At 38.9% G+C, this 21178-nt stretch overlaps 1 protein-coding gene across 1 annotated transcript in view; it reads right to left on the reverse strand.

Moving 5' to 3' along the window:
* LOC309710247 (uncharacterized protein) overlaps positions 1-21178 on the reverse strand; it is a 205505-nt gene that overhangs the window by 47063 nt on the left and 137264 nt on the right. The window lies entirely within an intron of this gene.

Here is a 21178-nt window from a genome sequence, read left to right on the forward strand (position 1 = left end):
AACAGCTTGTGGCAAATAAAGTTGCTGTGTCTGACGTTCTGTTTGGCAATCGCAAAGACGACATCGCTCATTAATTGCAATCATGGGAAAATGTTCAATTAATCACATTTTGATTTGAGTTTTATCGTCCTTCAAATGCTTCCCACAGAATATGTTTTTTTCTTTAAGAGATTAAAATTATGTGCTGAGAAATGGATTAACTTCCTAAAGATGAATCAAAATCCATATATGTTCATCCAAAATGGGCTTGGAAAGCCATATTGGCCATATTTAGAGCATGCAGAGATGTTTATTGCAATACTTACAGCACACGGGTTGATACAATCAACAACAAACTCTCCAAATGATCAAATAATACATTTTGAAGATCAGAATAAAACCAACCAAGCATGTAATGCTCTATGAAGGTGTATAAGGGATATTCAAAACCTGCATGCATACTCAATAAATCCTTAATGGCAGCGATAAAATCTAAAAGCCCCTTTTCTATTTATTTTTACGAGATAATACATGCAGCCCGATACATGCAGGGTTTCTTAAACTTCTGCAACGGAGTGCTTCCTGGACGTCAGCCTGAACCTCTCATTCACACATGCTTGGCATGTGAGAGCTCGACAGAGAGCTCCCAACACAGAGGCGAACTGAGGGCAATTGCTCAGTGTGAACGCTGTAAAGTAACTCATCAGCAAAACAGCAGCCTGCCACCCCAGGACAGCAGCCTGGTGTGCTCAGGTCAAGAAAATTACAATGCAGGAGTGTGCAATCTGTGACGAATCTGTGGAGCATAATTCTGTTCATCAACTTGAGCATCCCAGAGAACAAACTGGATCTGCCCTTGGGAGAGCATGATGTCAGCCAATAGCTAAATATCCCCATTGACTCAGGAATGTACAAATACATTTACTGAATATAAATATGGTTTACAGTTGCTGACAATCTTAAGTTAGAAGTATAATACTGCATGAGCGTGATGTATAAAGCATCCAGATTTGACTGAACCAACCTGACATGGCTAAGTAAATATGGTGTTATATATGGACATGTTGTCCAAAGATCAGAGGTTTCTTTTTAACTGTTATGTTCTTTGGCATATATTTCCCTTCCATAATCCTGCAGCCACTCTAAGGAGAACAGTGGTTAGAGACCACTCCATGAGCAAAAATATTCAACTGATTTCAATGACGCAAGACAGGAACCAACCTGTGATCTCTTGCAGTCAGTTAGCATCTTCAAAGTGACTTGCATCAAGTGGTGCATCAAGAGCGCAATAAGACAGAATCAGTCTGCTATCAGTTTGTGATTGAATGGGGTCAAGTTGGTAATTACATGCAATTTAGTTGTTATAATTCAGCGACTTATTGTTGAAAATCAAGAATCTGTTGCCATCTATAGAGACAGCGACAGCCATAGGCAGTCCATTCATCATCCAGCCAGAATGTCACATATCTGAAACAGAAATTTCTCAAAAAATAGCGACTTGGTTGCTCTAGGACAATGATTTAACTGCAAAATGACATGAGCACTCAGCAACCGTGCTTTTATATACAAATATAACCAGAATACAACCAGCTGGCACCCGGTTGAGTCGAGTCCCCTGTGGGAAAGAGATGTGTCACAGACAACTTACGCTTATTGGCACAGAGTGACTCAGATTGATGGCAATGTGTTGACAATCTGTCTTTGTGTAGAAATTAGATGGCAATTATTCGCAAATATTCGCCACCCTGTCTGAGAACGATTGCAGTTATTGTGAGTCAAACTATTATTATTTGGAGACTTTGTAGGATTACCCAGATGTTGAGGGTGTTGCATGCTTAACCTCTGGGCCACCAGTTGGTCACCACACAATTACTAATCGGTCACCGAATGTGAAAAAATGATTTACAATCAACAATTACTCAAGTATGACTCAGTCGTAAAGAGAAAAGATCACAGAATCTGAACAGTGTTTAAGAAATGTGATCTTTTTCTTTCTTATTTTATGGTTCTAAGGGGTAGTGACCATGTGCATGAATATATCATATTTGCATATTTCTCTATTATCTTAATGCAATCCATACATTCTGGATGTTGTTTCTAGTTCTGCGAGTATGTGTTTTCTTCTTTAAATGCTGTTTTTTTAAGTGCTCCAAATATAAAAACACAATTGTAGTCCCACCCTTTGTTTTGTTTTTTTGTAATCTCTTTGCATAAAATTGGGCCTGATGGTGGGTTGCACGTGGCATGCAAGTGGGTCGTTTCAGCCTCAGACGCTTCAGTTTTTAAAAAATCTTGTTTTTCTGTTTTTGCTTCAAGGGTTAAAGGCTTATGAAATAAGGACACAGTAGGAAAGACACACAAGCCACATGATCTGCAACTAGCAAACATTCTTCGCTGACCCCTAGATATAGTACAGAACAGTTTTCTAATATGAAAGCTGTTGCTGGCTGATTTCACTCTCTTGGGGAGTCTGTCTTGAGGCCAAAGAGCCACCACATTATTTGCATGGCAAACAAACTGGAAAACTTTTGAAACTGATGTGATTTGAACTCTGGAGTTTTTCAGTCACCAAAGCAGCTTGCCAACATTTACCAAGGGAGCGCTGCCTATGGAGCTGTGATGAGAGATTCACAGTGCTCACAGGGTCTGTGCTTCTTGCAGAGAGAACACGTTTCTCTTACCAGCTTGGCTGAAATTGGACCACCAGATGGCATCTCTGCATCTCTCCTGACACTTGATTAAGATCCGATGCCTGTGGTCTATCCTCTCCAGAATCACAGCTCTCATGTGAAGTGGAATCAATATTTGATTTCCTCATTTAAGTTGTGTTCCCTTAAATTTTTTTTTTCTCCATGAAGATGTCTGAGGCAGATACAGATGTATACAAGAGAAGAAAGCTATGCAGACATCAGAGGCACTGCTGAGGGAGGGTGCTCCATATTTACTTTAAAACAAATGTGTAGAGGAGAAGACAGCAAGGTGCATTTACATTGCATTTTGAATCACGTCAAAAACAAATATCATTATTTGCACGTTAATGTGACCGTTTGTTGAGCCGTTGTTGTCATGCATTCCTCTGACTGACTCAGCTGTTTCCGAATGATGAGACCATTTATGAGTCTGTGTTGATTAATGTTCAAATCCTTTGTTGGTTGTTATTTAAACTCCTTCACACTTATCTTGTTTCAACATCATTACATATTTTGATTTTGGTTTCAAACATACCAAAATTGATTCAAAAGACAAAGAGCAAATTGTACAGGGTTTGGTTTGGTTTAGTTTTTAAGAGCAGACCCATTAGCAGCAGAAGTTGCACCCCATATCAGGATATGATCAAGATATAGAATATAGTTAGACAATGACTGAACAGAAAAAGAGCCTTGTTGCTTACGGTACTTAGTCTTCTCTCTGAAAAGAGCACGCCAGCACAGCTTAACTTTGCAACCTTGCATATGAGAAAACCACAAGACCTCTGGAACAATGACCTTTGGACAGATGAGACCAAAGTGGAGATGTTTCAGTACAATGCACACTTCCAGATTTGATGAAAAACAAACACAGTATAAACACAAACACCTACTAACTTGGATTCTATCTGAAGGCGGCTAATGGCGACACTTGGTGTTGCAATCTTATAGAAGTCTACAAGAAAATGTTCATAGGTTCAGTCCATCATTTTGTGTCATAATGAACAAAGATTTCAGTCTATTTAAAAATCTTGGTCATACTACTTTTGAAAATGAAGGATTGTCTATAATATGAAACTAAACACACACTTGTGTACAGTTTCACATTTAGAAATGTAACTGCAATAGAAAGCATGAGCCTTTAGCCTTAAGAAATTATTAATTTTAAATAAACCTTGTTTTATGCCCATCGTTGATACGATAATATAAAATCCAACTCCAAAGGTTATTGGGATTGTTTTGTTTAGTATTCTGTGTATGAAGCTCAGGCTTCCATTAGCACACCACAGTCCAAGGTGAGAATGCTCTATAATGGCATTCTCTGCCTTTTTTGCTTCCTTCTTCTGCCATATAACAAAACACCCTATGCTCATGCTAACAGTGTTGGACTAATCTTTAACAAGAAAACCTGCTGCTTGTTGTTGCACTTGCGCGTTTAAAATAGACCCCATAATATGTGTACTAATTTGACCAGACTGACCATACTGTGAGATAAAATTGAGTTGAGGCCAATTAAAAAAAAAAAAAAAACAACTCTGAGAACAAGTTGTTCCATTCCTTAAGGGCACAACTTTTTATGCACGTATTCTCTAAACAAACTGGCTTGATAGAAGCATGTGGAGCGACTGCGGTCTTTTGCCTTCTCTGCTAATTTGACTTGAGAACAACTGGAGGTCAGATACGTTATCGTCTCTATTGAAATGTCCCATATGGAAAAGATATATATAAATCTTATAAAGTTTGTATCTGTCTTGTGTGAAACTTGTATGAAAAGCACATAAGAGTGAAAACAGATATAAGATCCCTTGAAAAATTATATAATGAAACTTGTATGTTTTGGATACTTACTAAAACAATGTATGAAAGTAATGAGAAAGTGGCCACTTTCATGAGTAATCACATATAAGTTTTTACTATTTCTTTTCCATGTGAGGTAGTAGTGGGCAGTAATGGGATCAAGTGAAATGAACACTTTAGTTTAAGGAAAACGTTAAAGAAACTGTACAATTAATTTTTCTGTTCCAAATGTGTTTTATGTAAACCTATGTTGAAATTCATGTAGCATGTAGGCTAATATCTGGCCTTCAACAGTCAAGGCGGCCGCTTGTCGGGGCCTGGGGCCTGGGGCTCGCTTGGGCCCCTTTGGAGGTGGGGTGCCCCCGGCCTCTCGGCCTGGGGCTCGGTCACTCAGGCACAGCTGGGGGCCGGCGGAGCTCACGGGCGCGTCACTGCAACTCCCCCTGACTTCTGCGCCGCGGCTGCTGGGCGAGCCCTCATCTGGGACTCTCCTCAGCTCTTACTGGAACAGTGGCGCGGCTGCCCCTCTGTTGGTCTTCCATGGTCTCTTGTGTTCTGGGGGCCTCTGGATGTCTGGAGTTTTGATCTCCTCCATACCCGCTTCACACCCTGGAGGACGGGGCTGTGGCCCCCCCACACTCCCTAGCAGATCATTACATGGAGAAACCTTTGGAATGCAAGCATGCTGATCCACACAGGTATGCACACATGGGTATTCACAGACGCGGACTAAAGCTTTCTTGGCTGCTGCCTCAAAGCACACTGTGCGCTGTCTATCTTGCGTGCTGCACAATATCGTTTATTATTTAGTAAATATTGATATCTATGACTAGCTAGTTTATTGTGATGGTGCTTTGTTTTCTCTATTATTATGTTACTCTTTGTTGTTTGCTGTCTCCTCTGTTTGTTTTTTTTGTTTGTTTTTGTTTTTTTCTCCATACAGGTGACCCAGGAGTTCTTTTTTTTTTTTTTCTCTCTCTTCCCCCCTTCTCACCGTCTCTTCTCCCCTTTGGTTTTCTTTCTTTCTCTCCCCCTCTTTCTCTCATTCATTCCCCCTGTCCTATTTATTAAAAAAAAAAAAAAAAAAATGACAAAGGATGAACTGAAGCTCTGCCATCACGTAATGTCGCATACTGCTGTTTCTGATGTCATTTAGAAAAAAAAAAAAAATGAAATTCATGTAGCATGTAGGCTAATATCTGGCCTTCAACAGTCAAACAAAAAAATAACCAAACTAATTTAACTATGTGTAAATAGTGGTGATTTTTTACTATTGTTAGTATAATTATAACATTTTGTGTCCGAGAGTTACATACAGTAGTTTTTTGTGATGACTGGTATCCTAAACTGACGTTTGCACAGTTCTTGCATAGTGGAACCGATGTGTGATCCACTCCCCAGTAAAGGGTTTATAAAGGTGGATATCCCAGGTCAGGGCTATGGTGATTTTTATATTTTAAGGTGTGAAATTATTGCTGTGAAAAGCTATGTCATGTTATGCCAGCAAAATAAAGCACACCTTGTTGCACAAGCTCAGGTATTGGTGGGGACACAAGACTTCAAACGGACTTTTAATCAAAGAAAAACAGCATGAGCTGCAAAGCTGACGTCAACAGGAAACGACGATGTCTGATATTCTAAATAATCATGTTAAACACATTATATTCATTCATTTGATCGTATAACACAGGTGTTCTCCTGGTCACTCTCCTTACATGATGCTCTTCTTTGGTTGTGTTTTTATGTTTTTTAATAAATGAAAAAGTATATTGATTTAAAGGTTGTTATTTATTTAAGCTGTAATATGGTCTATCTTAGTTGTTTAGCAAAACCCTTTTAAACGTGGGTGGCATGTCAGAGGTCTGGAAGCAAGCTGGAGATGCGAGTCAGAGGCTACAGTGCTGGTCCACACAGCAGTGCAATTCAAAGCTGGGAGAACATTATTTGGCTGCTTACCAACCGTACATTACATGTGATTCTATGTTACTTTCCACTGTTAGCAACAAGTAAATAAAGCGTACATTTTCTGGAAACACAGGTTAATCATAAAATAAAAAAAACTTTAAGTAGTATCATAAAGCAGCAGGTTAATGTTTATGCAATTCAACAGGATAAGTCCATTTGTTCCTTGAATTCTGATGCAATCTATGCACAGTTTTCTCCGTGCTGCTCATTCACGACTAATGCAGAGTCTCAGCAGGTGTTGCATTTATATTTATGCTTATCAGCATTAGCGATAACTTATTCCATACCCAGCACACCCGAGAAATGACACGAGTGCTATGAAAACCAGGAATCTGAGGCAAACATCGGATCAATTGGGCTCTCATTAAGTCATAACCTGTTAAGCGTAAGATCACATTCAGATAATTTGCGCTCTGCAGGGATAAATCAAAATGGTTAACTTGTTTGATGTCGTGCAGTTGGAGTTAGATTGGCTTTGATGTCGCCTCAGGGTGCTGAGTAGAATCCACAGTTTAGTATGTCTCTCAAAAAAGCTTGAGGATGGGCTTATTTAGGCACCATGACACAGGGAGTGGAGTAGGAGGCAGAGGATAAAGAAGCTAATCTTGTCAGCCTAAAGCCTGCTCCTCTTTCTGAATAACGCTGCAGTTTGGTATTCTTTGTCCTGGCATTTAAATGGAAATATTATGAGACTTGGGCCTGTTGAGGAACATTTCACAGCTGTCTCTGCCCTGAGAGAAAGCAGACAATTTGGCATTAAGCATTCTGCAAATGTGCTGCATGTGTTTATCTGTTCTAATGACCTTAAGAGTATGGCTTTTACCAGCATACTAATCACCTGTGTGTGCTGTGCTGCTACTTTGCATTCAAATGGCTTGTCAGGGACAACATACGTGGAGGCAAAACTATCTAAAAAAAATGTTTGTTTTGGATGTTTGTTTAGTTTAAACTTTTCACCTTTATCTGTTTAAATGGAATCTAATACACTAGGCTACAAATGGGAGAGGAATTACAACAATGATGGGGTAATAAAGATGTTCAGTGAGCTGAAACTCTGAAACGGGGTACAATTAGGTTGATTTGCAGCAATTAAAGTGTCATGTGAGTGCTTTTCAGTAAAATCTTGTGGGTGACAAAAATATGACTCACACACGCTGCAAGGCAATTGCAAAGCCTACAGACTGGGATGCTGTCATTCGGTGGATGAACTTATGTACTTAAGATGAAAAACATTAGCTGTAGCCGCACAACAATATTCAAGCAAGCAAGGCCCATTTAAGTCTATTTTCCCACCGAATTTATAGAAGATACTTGTTGCCAAAAGAAGAAAAGTGAAATCTTGGTCTGTAATTTCCTTTGTACTTCATAAAGGTGATTTCACTCTGTTTCTTGATTTATCTTTTCGATTGCAACCTGCTATTTTATATGTACGGTAAAAGGCATAAGTAATTTCAGGAACCTTTTCACACGTAGCTACTGAACTATCAGCAATTTCAAAGTGGACACTACTTCACCTTTTGTAAACGCACGGGGTTCTTCCTTTATTCAGCATTTTAGAGCATCACTTTGGTGCAAAAGCCAGCTACCCTAACTGCTATTTTATTACCGCAGCCACAAACAAAAGTGGCCAACCACACAAAGGCAAACCACAGATCTATAAAAAATCACTATAAAGGCAGCACCAGCAGAATATTTATTAACCTCAAAAGTGTATACAGTAGCTTGTGATACACAGTTTCATTTTAAGACACTGGAACATACCCTTTGCCGGGCATGTATTATTCATACGTTTTAGCAGCACAATAAGCAGTTTGTAGATTTCGGGTTGCCAATCATTGGCATTCTTTAAGTGGTCGGGCTGCTCATTGAGTGGGAGATACATGAGGGGTGGGGTGCTCCATCACTCTTCTCCTCTTCCACTAAAAGGCTCTGACATATCTCCCTGGAGGCCTACAGCCAGCTTGGTGCTCTCTGTACACAACTTAATGGCTGCTGTCACTGCGCAACTCATCCATGATAGCCTGCTCAGCGGCACCCCAATTACTAGATTTTGGAGACAGTTTTGATATACATGTTACACTGTGGTATTATTAAACAAAGACTGTCATGACTTTGCCGTTTGTGTTCAAAGACAGAGTCAAGAGTTGGAGCATCGCATTGCCTGATAATTCAATCGATGTTAGTCGTGTTTATTCAACTGACATTTACGCCTAATGGTATCCACACTTATTTTTTCTCAATTTTCAAAGATCTGGGTGATGAAAAGCTAAACGACTTTTAAACTACTTATTATTTTACTAGTGGAAATTACTTTATTTCCCTGGCACACAAAATGAGCCCATCATAAACACACAAACAACCCAAATTTTACAGTCGGTGCATTCCTGATTACCTGCTGACAGCAGTTTTAGCCGCCTGGAATAAGTTCTTTTTGTTTCTAGTAAAATAAGTTCTTGAATCAGACATGAGGCCAGAGAAGAGCCTTTTCAAGGGTGCATTTGAAGAGCAAAAATAATCTTCCTACATAATATAAAAAACATGGCACTTAAAATTCATATATTCAAGATTCTGATTTTAGATGTAATCTTGGTTGGACCTTGTAATTGCAGAAGTTAATGTTTTTAATGCCACCTCTTCTATTTATTAAAGGCAGGTAGTGTATAAATGAATGAAACGGTGCTCAAGCTATCATTATTATTTTTGCTGTAAGCTGTAAAGACCACTATAGGCTCCCCATTCACTTAAATACTGAGATCCAAAGAGTAATTAAAGAAAGAAAGAAAGAAAGAAACTGTCTTATAGCTGTGTTGACCTATATCAACACAGAGAGTGTGGCACACTGTGCTGTACATTCATTAACTTAACTCAATAAACACCACCTATGTTTTCCAGGAGAAAAATAAAACAGGCAGAAATCTTGAGCCTTCACATCTTGTCTCTTCTTTCAACAGAAACTGTATTTGCAGCATTAGCTGACTTTATCCTCACTCTAACACCTTACTCACATTCTGTGAGACAGTATTCAACCATCTCCGAGGCAAGCTTTCCCAGATGAATGTGCCTGATCCCATCTGCCGGTGGATCACTGACTTCCTGACGGACAGGAAGCAGCACGTGAGGCTGGGAAAGAATGTCTCGGACTCCCGGACCATCAGCACCGGCTCCCCTCAGGGCTGTGTTCTTTCTCCTCTGCTCTTCTCCCTGTACACCAACTGCTGCACCTCCACCCACCAGTCTGTCAAGCTAATCAAGTTCGCAGATGACACCACCGTCATTGGGCTCATCTCGGACGGGGACGAGTCTGCCTACAGGAGAGAGGTTGAACGTCTGGTGTCTTGGTGCAGCCACAACAACCTGGTGCTGAATGCCCAGAAGACAGTGGAGATTATTGTGGACTTCAGGAAGCACACAGCCCCACTCCCCCCCATCATCCTGACTGACACCCCCATCACCTCTGTGGACTCATTCCGCTTCCTGGGTACCACCATCACCCAGGACCTGAAGTGGGAGCCCACCATCACCTCCGTCATCAAGAAAGCCCAGCAGAGGATGTACTTCCTGAGGCAGCTGAAGAAATTCAACCTGCCAACACGGACGATGATGCAATTCTACACTGCAATCATCGAGTCCATCCTCACCTCCTCCATCACCGTGTGGTACGCTGGAGCCACTATCAGGGACAAACAGAGACTGCAGCGTGTTGTGCGCTCTGCTGAGAAGGTGATTGGCTGCAGACTCCCATCTCTGCAGGACCTGTACACCTCCAGGACACTGCGGCGTGCAGCCCGGATCTCAGCTGACCCTTCTCACCCTGGACACAGTCTGTTTGACCTGCTCCCCTCAGGCAGGAGGCTCCGGTCCATTCGCACCAGAACCTCTCGCCATAAGAACAGTTTCTTCCCCTCTGCTGTTGGACACATGAACAATAACCACATGATTGTCCCCGCCACTAACACATGACCCTACGCTGTGTCACTGCATCATTTCATGTTTGGCACTGATCACCACCTGCACTCATGTATATATCTTTCTACGTAGCACTCATAATTCTTATTCTCATGTATATATCTCATGTATATCTCATGCACATATCTTTCTTTCTACATAGCACTTTAATTCTTATTGTCTGCACTGAAGCACCGCAGCAATTTCCTAATGTTGTAAACCTCAACATCTGGCAATAAACCCATTCTGATTCTGATTCTGATTTAAGAAAAAAAGTGTGAAATCATAAATAGAATTGCAAGAAAAAAAAACATCCATTAGTTACTGGTGACCTATTTGTCAATTGTCACAACACATTTCTTGCTTCGTTATTTCTTCACAGAGACTGTTTAAATATCTCATGAACAACAGGAGAAAGGCACTCAGATTAAAATTAACACCCCCCCCCCCCAAAAAAAAAAAAAAGGGTTTCAGACAGATCCAGACTGAATCAGAGATCATAAACTTTCTTTATCTTCTCCTGGACAACCTTTGAACTGTGATGTGCTTGCTCAGATTATCCAGAGTTCTCCTAATGAATTGCCGTTTCTTTGTAAAGGACACATTTAGCCTTTTGTTTAGTTAAATATTTGTTTTGCCACAATAGGCCTACGTGCAGCCTGGATAAACATACTGTAATTCAGCTATTATTGCAGGAAGTTGAATAGGCACCCATAATCAGGAACTGTGCTCATAACACTGGGTTAAGGAGAAACTCTAAGTTGGAATTTTTGACCACTGATAATGCCAACGAGCAATGCTTTGTAGAGTGGCTGTACCATTTGGATACTGTTATTAACCCATTATTTCACTGATTATATGACATCTCTGTTTTGTTTTGTGTCTTTGGTTGTAATCTAAGCAAACACGGATATGAACGACCCAGAGTTCATAGTATTGCGTTTTTTATTTATTTATCTAGTGCCAAATTACAACAAGTGACCTCAAAGCTCTTATAGATTGTAAATTTGAACATAATTATTATTGATTATAAGAACTCTTACAGGACACTTTTACCCCGCAGTGTTGGGTGCCTAAACATAAGCTCAATAAATGATTTATCATGCTTCAGTTTTTACTGGATATTGAAGGAAAAACAGACTTTCAGAATCAGAATCAGAATCAGAATCAGAATCAGAATCAGAATACTTTATTGATCCCTGGGGGAAATTATTTTTTGTTACAGTGCTCCACTTTAAACCAACATTAAGACAAGACAGACAATACACTAACTAAGAATAGTACAATATATACATATATATACATACATACATACATAAGTCAGTGAACAAACAACATTGTATATATTGAAACACAGTCCTCCTGCAATATTAAGTATATGGAAGTAGTGGGAGCAATTTCTGTACATGGTATAATGTCATATTAGTGGCATCTCTGTTTTGTTTTATGTCACTGTTGTGTTGTAGGTCTCCTCTTAGACAGAAATCCCAGGCTCTCTGACCAAATGAAGACAGTCTAAAGCTCAGAGAAATGGGCTGTCTATGTGCCGTACCTTCAGATAGTTGTCTGGGGGACTCCTCTGCACTGAATCAATATCCAGTTAATTTCAGGCCACACTCTGATCCTTCAGCAGCGGCTCATACATGCAGCACTCCTCTCTGGAGGAAATCTGTCAGTGAGCAGAGCAGCTCGGGGGAACAGATCAGAGCGCTGGATGAACCAGATGCTGGTTTGCGCATCAGTCACCTGTTTCTGTTATTAACCTTTACTTGATACTTCACTGATTAAAACAAGAGTGTCTGACAAACGGGAACAATTGCAAAAAGTTTATTTGTGGTTTAGTGTGTATCTTGTAAGGGACAAGCTACACAAACTACTGAGGATATTGGATATCTTGTTTGAGATGCTGTGCACTGACCGTAACGTGACAAAATGAACAGAATGTAAACAGATGGTTTTTCCAATACGCTACATGACTCACCTTGTAAAGACTTCTGTTCACTACATCTTTTATTATTTAAATCAATATATGAATCTTTATACTAGTCCATTTGCGATATGAAAAAAAAAGAAAAGAGAGATCCTGACTTCTTTCAAAGGACTCGTCTGAAAGGAAGCACTTTGGCAATTAAATTCCCCCCACCATAATTAATCAGTGAAATCCATTATTTCTGTCTGCACAGTGTGATTCACAGCGACCAAGTAATAATTGCTTTCCATAAGCCTAAGGAACATAGGTACTTCTAAAGGTCTTAAATGCACTTTCTTGTCCTTAAGGGCAACACCAACTCAGGCAAACAAATTGCTGCTGGTAACACCTTAACACGTAATCTTTGGAAATTATAATTCCCCCCAAGTGTATATATATATATATATATATATATTTCACTATTTTTTTGTGAATTTGTCATATTTTAGATAAACAACACTGTGCAGATGTAGCACAATCACAAACAAACAGTACAAAAACATCGCAAAATATATTGGCTTGACAAAATAAATAGTGATTATAGAGTGAAATCCTCATAAATGTACTGTTGAAAATAATGACACAACAGTTCATTGCAATTATTTCTACTCTAGAAATGATTTATTCTGATAATTTTAAGTCTTGAGTAGAAATCCATTCAGTATATGAAACCGAATACATTTTTGTGCCAATAATCAATAATAATAAATATCATATGTTATTTGAAGTTCAAATCAAATCAAATCAAATCACTTTTTATTGTCACATCACATGTGCAGGCACACTGGCACAGCACATGCGAGTGAAATTCTTGTGTGCGAGCCCCACAAGCAACAGAGATGTGCAAACACAACAACACAAATGAGCAAAATACAAGAATGGCCAACCTGAAACTAATAAATATATGTACAATATATAATAGTGTATGCATTTCTGGATGTGTATACTAAATATTTTCCTACGTGTGTGTGTGTGTGTGTGTGTGTGTGTGTGTGTGTGTGTGTGTGTATACACATTTTTACAAATTAAATAGTAAAAAAATAAAATAAAAATAATAATAATAATAATAAAATATATAAAATATACAGAGTTGAATACATTCATGGGTTTAGTCATATCCAGCAGCCAGCCGCAGCACTGAAAACATCTGCTTTCCTCAGAACGCCTCTGACTCATCGACCCGTTGACACAGGACCTCCTGGGGTGTCCTGCAGGTTATCACATGGGCTTCCTGGATTGAGCTTGTTCCAGCACATCCTGCAGGTGCATGATTATTGCTGCTGTTGGTCTTGCTCCACAACCCATTCCTGAGCAGTTTTTGTGGCGTGGAGTGTGTTGATCTCAGCAAAACTATGCTCGCATAGACCGCAGCCCTCCCAGTGCGCAAGCTGAAGAAGTTAAAATGATGCATTGATGAATATTTGAGCTTATATAAAACTTAAGACTTAAAACCCCAACAGTGCACTCTTTATTTAAAAAAGTATGGCATTTTAGTTTATTTTTTAATATCTTGATATACTGACTTTCCCAGGAATTAATGTTGCCAGATAAGAGAATAAGATAATATCTCTGTTTGGACTGATATTTTATCCTTTCTCATGGATAATTCTCATGAACTTTGTTTGGCTAGATGGGTTGTGTTGTTATATCTTTCATTTTAAAGTACTCCAGGCAGTCAGGTAACAAGCTTCTCCCCATCTAAACCAAACAAATGTATTTTGGAATGGCCTGCCAAAATTCAACTGGCCTTTTCAAAACATTTTTTGGCAGCGTTTAAGCATTTATTTTAGTTTTTTTGCCCTGTCCAGTCACCACTGAAATGGCATTTTCCACGAATACTACTTGTGCCAACTCAGAAGCACTTATCCGTCTGCTTGTGAATGCAAAGCAGAGTCATTTTCTGAAGATGGCCACTGGACCTTCTCTTTTTGGTGGTATCGTGTCTTCTAACCACTGCTGCAGTTGTGTTTCAGCTTATAGCCCACTAACACTCAAGTATCTCATTTACTCCACTACTCCCGTCTTTATGGAGTCTCACTGTCTGGTTTTGTACTTGTTACGAAGCCCAGTTCAAAAATAATAAAGCAGGAAAATCACTTTTTTTTCATTAAGGTGGTACTCTGGGATCTACACACTCTGAGGTTTCAGCAGTCTTATAGATTGATTGCAAACCACACTCTGTGACACAATAAACCTTGGTGGAACATCAGGTTTGATGTACGTACAGTACAGTGGACTATATGATGATAATACCTGAATCCTGGGCTCAGATTTATGCTTGTAATTCCTTCACTATTTTTCCTTCTTTTTGGTGCAGTAATAACAGCATAGCAAGGCATCGTACAAAAGTTGGGACACTGTGTAAATGTGAATACAGAAAGTACTTTTTTGCAGACATCATAAACACACATTTTAGTCTTTTGAATGGTACATTTTCTCAGTTTAAGCATTTGATTATTTTTTCTATGTTTTGTTGAATAAAATATGCATTTATGAGATTTGCAAATCATTGGATTCTGTTTGTATTTCCCTTTTATGCAGCTTCTGAACTCTTTTGGAATTGGAGTTGCTAAAAACCAGGTCTTTGCTGCCACAACTCAGCTACACTTTTTGTCTTTGTGGGGAACTGAGAAATTTTACTCTGCACAGTGTAGTTTCATTTTTCCCATTTTCTTCCTGATCTTACTGGTTGGTTAGCAGGCGTAGATCATAGAGCAGCAGTCACAACTTGAGATCATTATCACCATTTCTTCCCATTTGCCATCTTTTGTTTGGAACAGCCCAAAATGACACAGTGTATACTCATCTTACACCGTCTTACTGGACACACACAAACTCCAAAAGACTTGAGTGGTTACATAAATGATTAAAACCCATAATAAAAAAATGATATTTATGATTTTTCATCATAGTATAACATCAGAATGAGATTTTGTTGGATTAAGAGATATATTTTTTTTGACTGATAATGCTCAAACTCAGTGTTCATGGTGTGACAGAGGCTAATGGTGGGAAGCAGAAAAACAGCAGGATGGGGAAAAAGAGCACCAGAAAATGATGAATCTGGCCCAGCTGTTTGCCAAGGCGGGAGGTTTCTGGAACTATTGTTGATATGAAGTTGCCTTGGATGTCATCCAAGAGAGCTGAGGATTATTTACGACAACAGCGGGAGTCTCTCGCTCATCATCAGGTAGAGAAGAGTCTCCAAGAGGCCACAGCAGAATTAACTGAAGGCAAAGAGTTCAGGGGATTTGGGTGATCGGAGCCAATTCCATTAATTACACTTGTATTGTTCGAAACTGCATCCTCTTTAGCAGCATGTGCTTCCCAAGATGTGGTAATGCTAAACTACACTTAGCACACAAATGCGTCTATATGCATATGCAAGAAGGTGCATTGAAGCACAGTTAAATATTTTGTGCAGCTAAAGCTTCCAAGTACAGATTCTGTGTTCACCTTAATATTTGTTTTTGTTTTATTCACCCACTTTTTTTTCTTTTGTTGATTTCAGATGCAAGTTACAGTTTATTAGATACACAAAAAAATTGCAGTAAATGCTACTAGCATGTGAACATTTTTTCATATTTGTAGTACTATAATGAGTTTAAATATACACAGAAATGCATTAACTACTTATCAGTGTCACAGGGAGGGCTGGAGTCTATCCCAGCTGTCATAGAATGACAGGCAGGGTATATTCTGGACAGGCTGCCCGTCCGTTCTACACTCAGAAAAATTATGGTTCTTAAATGGTTCTTCAGATGGCTTCATGGTTCTTTAAAGAACCATCATACGTCAAAGAACCTTTTTATTTTGTGGATGGTTCTTCAGCTATTACAAATGGTTCTTTAAAGAACAAAAGGTTCTTCATCCTTAGCAATCTAAGTTTGATGGTGTAAATGGCATAAATATTTATTCACTATAATGAGGCTGTGAATTATACTGTGTGTTTTCTTTGTGTGCATGTGTGTGCGAAGGGAGAGGACGGGATACCTGGCAATTACCCTTTAAGAGAAGATGGTAGGAAACTGAATATTCAAATAAAAGCTAGAAATATTTGCTTAAAAATATACTGGTGGCAGGGGTGGGGGGCCAAAGCCTAAAGACCCTAACCCCCCCCCCCCCCCCCCCCCCCCACACACACACACACACACCCCTAACCCCACAAACACATTATGAATATGGTGAGTTAACAAACAGTAGACACAATACACACATTCAAATACTGTACTTTAGTTATAAATTTTGATAAAGCATTACTATAATGGATAATATATAATATGTAATATAATATATCTATATCACTAAAGCACTTCTGGATGGATGCAAACTGCATTTCGTTGCCCTGTACCTGTGCATGTGCAATGACAATAAAGTTGAATTCTATTCTATTCTATTCTATTCTATTCTATTTTCTACTCCAAGGCATTACTTTTGAGATTATTATATATTTTTGAAAATATAGCATCAGAATCAGAATCAGAATCAGAATACTTTATTGATCCCTGGGGGAAATTATTTTTTGTTACAGTGCTCCATTTTAAACCAACATTAAGACAAGACAGACAATACGCTAACTAAGAATAGTACAATATATACATATATATACATACATACATACATAAGTCACTTATAAATAAATAGTTGGAAAAGAAACATGTGTAGCTGTAGCAGCAAACAGTGTGTTAAGTGGATGCGTTGTACAGGGAGATGGCCACAGGCAGGAATGATTTCCTGTGTCGTTCAGTGGTGCTTTTCGGTAATCTCAGTCTCTCACTGAACGTGCTCCTGTGACTGACCAACATGTCATGGAGTGGGTGGGAGGTGTTGGTCAGTCACAGGAGCACGTTCAGCATAATGATAATACTAGTTATTGTAAACTTTACAAACCACCCAGCAGTATGTAAAGTCAAATTATGAAATACAAGTAAATAACAATTGCAGAACAGAATGTCAGTGTAATGAACACACACTTCGTTTTGACAAAGCACACTGCTTAGGTAAATGATCTGAGTAGTTGTTCATCACTGAGCAATTTGTTAATATGTGTTTCGAGCCAAATAAATGACAGGGAGAGAGACAGTGACGTCAGAACACGTCATACTATAACCTCCCGGGAGCGGACGGACGGAGGGGGTCAGTCGTTGGGATGCGCATGCGCAGACAGAGTGCGCGAGCGGCGGGCCTTGACCTTTCGGGAAAAAAAACTCACGGACGGTGACAGCGAGGCGGATAACAGTCTTCAGTACCTGCTGGACTTTGAAGCTGTGGATTCTGGGACTGTTAGAAAAGGTAAAACATTTTCATTAAAACCTTATTACTGTTTTGTTTTTGTTACTCGTCATTGTAGCTTGCTGTTGATGTTGTGCTAACAGTAGCGATTAGCTAGATACGTTAGCCGTTGACGTCAGCGCAATTTAGTATCCGGTATACAGAAACTGTTTTCCTAACAAAACCACTGTTATAATTAAGTGAAGCTGCTCCCAGATAATTTGAACCTTTGGCTTCTAAAATATGTGGTTCAATTGCGTGCCTGAAGCCTGTTGTGAGCTCTGTGTCTGATCTAGAAACTCTGAAATCCTGTAGATCTGAGCCGTACATTAAATACTCACATGAACCTGTACTTTGAATTCTGTATGAGCTGTATAAAATGCAGCTATGCATAAGAGTTTTGAATGAATAATTAGATTAGATAACTCTTTATTGTCTAATCGAATTATATAGAAATGAATAGAACGTGGTTCTTTAGACTGATGCCATAGAAGAACCTTTTTTGGTGCCACAAAGAACCTTTCAAACAATGGTTTCAAACATGAGAAGGTGTGTCTTTGACTGTTCCTGCATAACTTCGTTTCGGACTAGTTGACAAGTTATGCTCCGGTCATTTGATGTTTCCAAGATAGATGTTCTTTTGTAATATAGTTAATTTTTTTTGTATATTTCATTTATCCACCATCATACATCATACATACAAGCTAAGAAGAGGTCGTTATACTAACAAGAGGTATCAACGCTGGGCCAAAGTTCAGCACATGGTTAAAGTTTGTAATCCAGCCAGGGTGTAAATATCACTCAGCAGCCAGAGCTGAAGCAGGTAGCATCAACACATAAATCTACTCTACCCGGCTTAAATCACAAGAGCACCTCTGACCAAAAAGCTGTAGATTTTTCTTGTTTGCACAAATTAATCCAGATTCACATTAACTGTGTTCACAGCTCCAACAAAATGAGGAAGAGGAGGGGCAGAAACACAATTAGATTGAATTACAATTGGATGGAAGGCGAGGACAAGAAGAAGGAAGCTTAGGATGAGGAGGAAGAGAAGCAGCAGGAGCATCTTTAGGGATCCCTATGATGTCATTGAGGTTTGTTTCATTAATATGGTCCTCTCACAAAGACCGATGACATGTTTTAGTTCACGTACTTCCTGTATTAAATAGTGATATGCAAAATGTTGTGAAAAACCATGGAACAGGCACGTATAGTGCATCTGCAGGTAAATGAACATCAAATCTCTGAGACAGACTGAAATCTGTATATTTATCACCCTTATGATAAAACCCATGTCAGCCATTGGTTTATGGACTTTGTATTTTGAAGCCTCAATATTTGCTTTATTGCTGTTGCTATGTTGGGACCATATTAGGATGAGGGATCAGAATCTGGAGTCGTGCACACTATTGTTTCATTTAGTGTGTATCCATAAGATTTGTACAGCAGATCCAAGTTGTGCCTTGAAAACAGGAAAGTCGTCTGCATAGAGGAGAACTGTAATAGCAGGCTTGTACAAAGTGAGGCTTTGTGCACTCGTTTTACTTCTGTCACCCTGTTTTGATGCAGATTTCACTTGAAATCAGGCAAGAACTGGACTTATTTTTTATGTGTTCTTGTGAATTGATTGTGTATCGCATATGTTTGATTTGACTTTCTGCAAGACAACAGTCGTCCACTGGCCAAAAAAGTTTTCCAAATACCTCCACGTGATCAAGCCTGGATTTAGTAAAGAATAGCAAAAAAAATCTGCTCCTTCTGCTTCAGATGAAATTTGTGTTTCTGTGTTCAGAGGCAGCGGCGAGAGGGGAGACCTCGGCTCATCCAGCTGGAGAGCCTGACCAGGAGGAGTCGAACATTAACTCATTTCTTCCAGGGCACCCTGCAGACTCGGCTACTGGCAACAGCAAGGGATGACGTGAACGCCAAACTGGAGTCCATCACAGGTCAACTGCAGGTATGCGAGTCAGACCTTCTGAGGAGGGTTTCACTTTTCTCTCTTCTTTATAATTGACTCTTTTCTCTCTCTTTCAGCTCCTTGTCTCAGAGTGAGAGGGATTTGAAGCACAAAGGGAGGAACTTGTCGTTTGGTTGGCTGATATGGATGTCCGCCTGAGAGGTTGACCAGCTGACAGGAAACACCAGTGAAAAACTGAAACAACTGCAGGTGTGGGCTTGTTTTGATATGACATATATTTGATATGAAACATACGTCAGAGACATTATCCTAAACTGGACTAACAAAGGGCCATGAGTACAACATGAAAAGTACATTACATAGTGTAAGGCTGAAGTTCATTGATCATTTTAATCATAAACTTGTTGTTGAAATATTTTTACTGAACATGCAAACATCTGCTGATGAAAATGTGTTGATTTATTGGTCTGTTATGAAGCTATTGCTATTTCTAATGTGTTTTATCACTTTCTGATGTTTTATTAATTAAACGATACATGTATTATTTGTTGTGTTATCTGTAGATATAGTATTTATATATATTTATTTATAGTATAGCCAATATATTTAATTATTACTGTTTAAAACACTAATATGTGACATGTATTAGTAGTGATGTTGTGCTGAGGGTTAAAATGCCTTTTTGTCTTTTGGTAACTACAAAATGACAATAAACCATTAATATATGTCTATGCTGTGCTCGTATTTATTTTACCCTACTCAAATTCAATTTATGATGCATTTTATTTTGAAAGATTTAAAATGGTTTTTTAAAGAACCACTCAAAAAAGGTTCTTTAAAATGGTTCTTTTAAAGAACCATTTGAAGGAGCTTTTTAAAAAAGGTTCTTTAAAGAACCATTTTTAAAAAGGTTCTTTGAAAAACCATTAAAGGTGCCCCAAAGAACCATTTCTTGATGGTTCTTTGGGGCACCTTTAAAGGTTCTTCAATGAACCACTGAAAGAAATGGTTCTTCAAAGAACCATTGTTTGAAAGGTTCTTTGTGGCACCAAAAAAGGTTCTTCTATGGCATCAGTCTAAAGAACCACTTTTGGTTCCAGTTGGCACCTTTATTTTTCTGAGTGTAGGGCTAAATAAAATCCCCTGTCAATATCACTCAGTGAGTTTGCAATCTGAATGTAAGGTCATCTCCCTTCTAAAACAATTTTGAATGTTAAAGAAGTATTAAACTTGACTTCATACTATAATACTGCATTTGTTTAAGTACAGTGGGCAGTGCTGTGCAGTGTTAAGTCACTCCTCATTTCACCATATTGTGCTTTCAAGGAGCCAGACATTCTTGTCATTTTTAAAGTGGTGTTGAGCAACAGTTTTCCAGGCTTTCTGAAGTTGTACTTTGGCTGTTCTTTCACTGATTTTCAGGTCAGACGTTTTTCTTCTTTTTCTATTTGTTGAACTGCTAGGGAACCTAGGAAAGGCACCAGTATTGCACCAGATGGACCAGTCTTTTGTCTATACATTAAAACAATTTAGCAAAAAAATTGTTTGTAATGTGTATTTTTTTACTCTTTTTCTGTATGAGTATAAAATAGTATTTTTACACCAACAAGGTGATTCCTATGAGACCTATCAGCAAAGAACATATTT

Source organism: Aulonocara stuartgranti, assembly GCF_965226115.1.
Source record: "Aulonocara stuartgranti genome assembly, chromosome: 1".
Lineage (NCBI taxonomy): Eukaryota > Metazoa > Chordata > Actinopteri > Cichliformes > Cichlidae > Aulonocara > Aulonocara stuartgranti.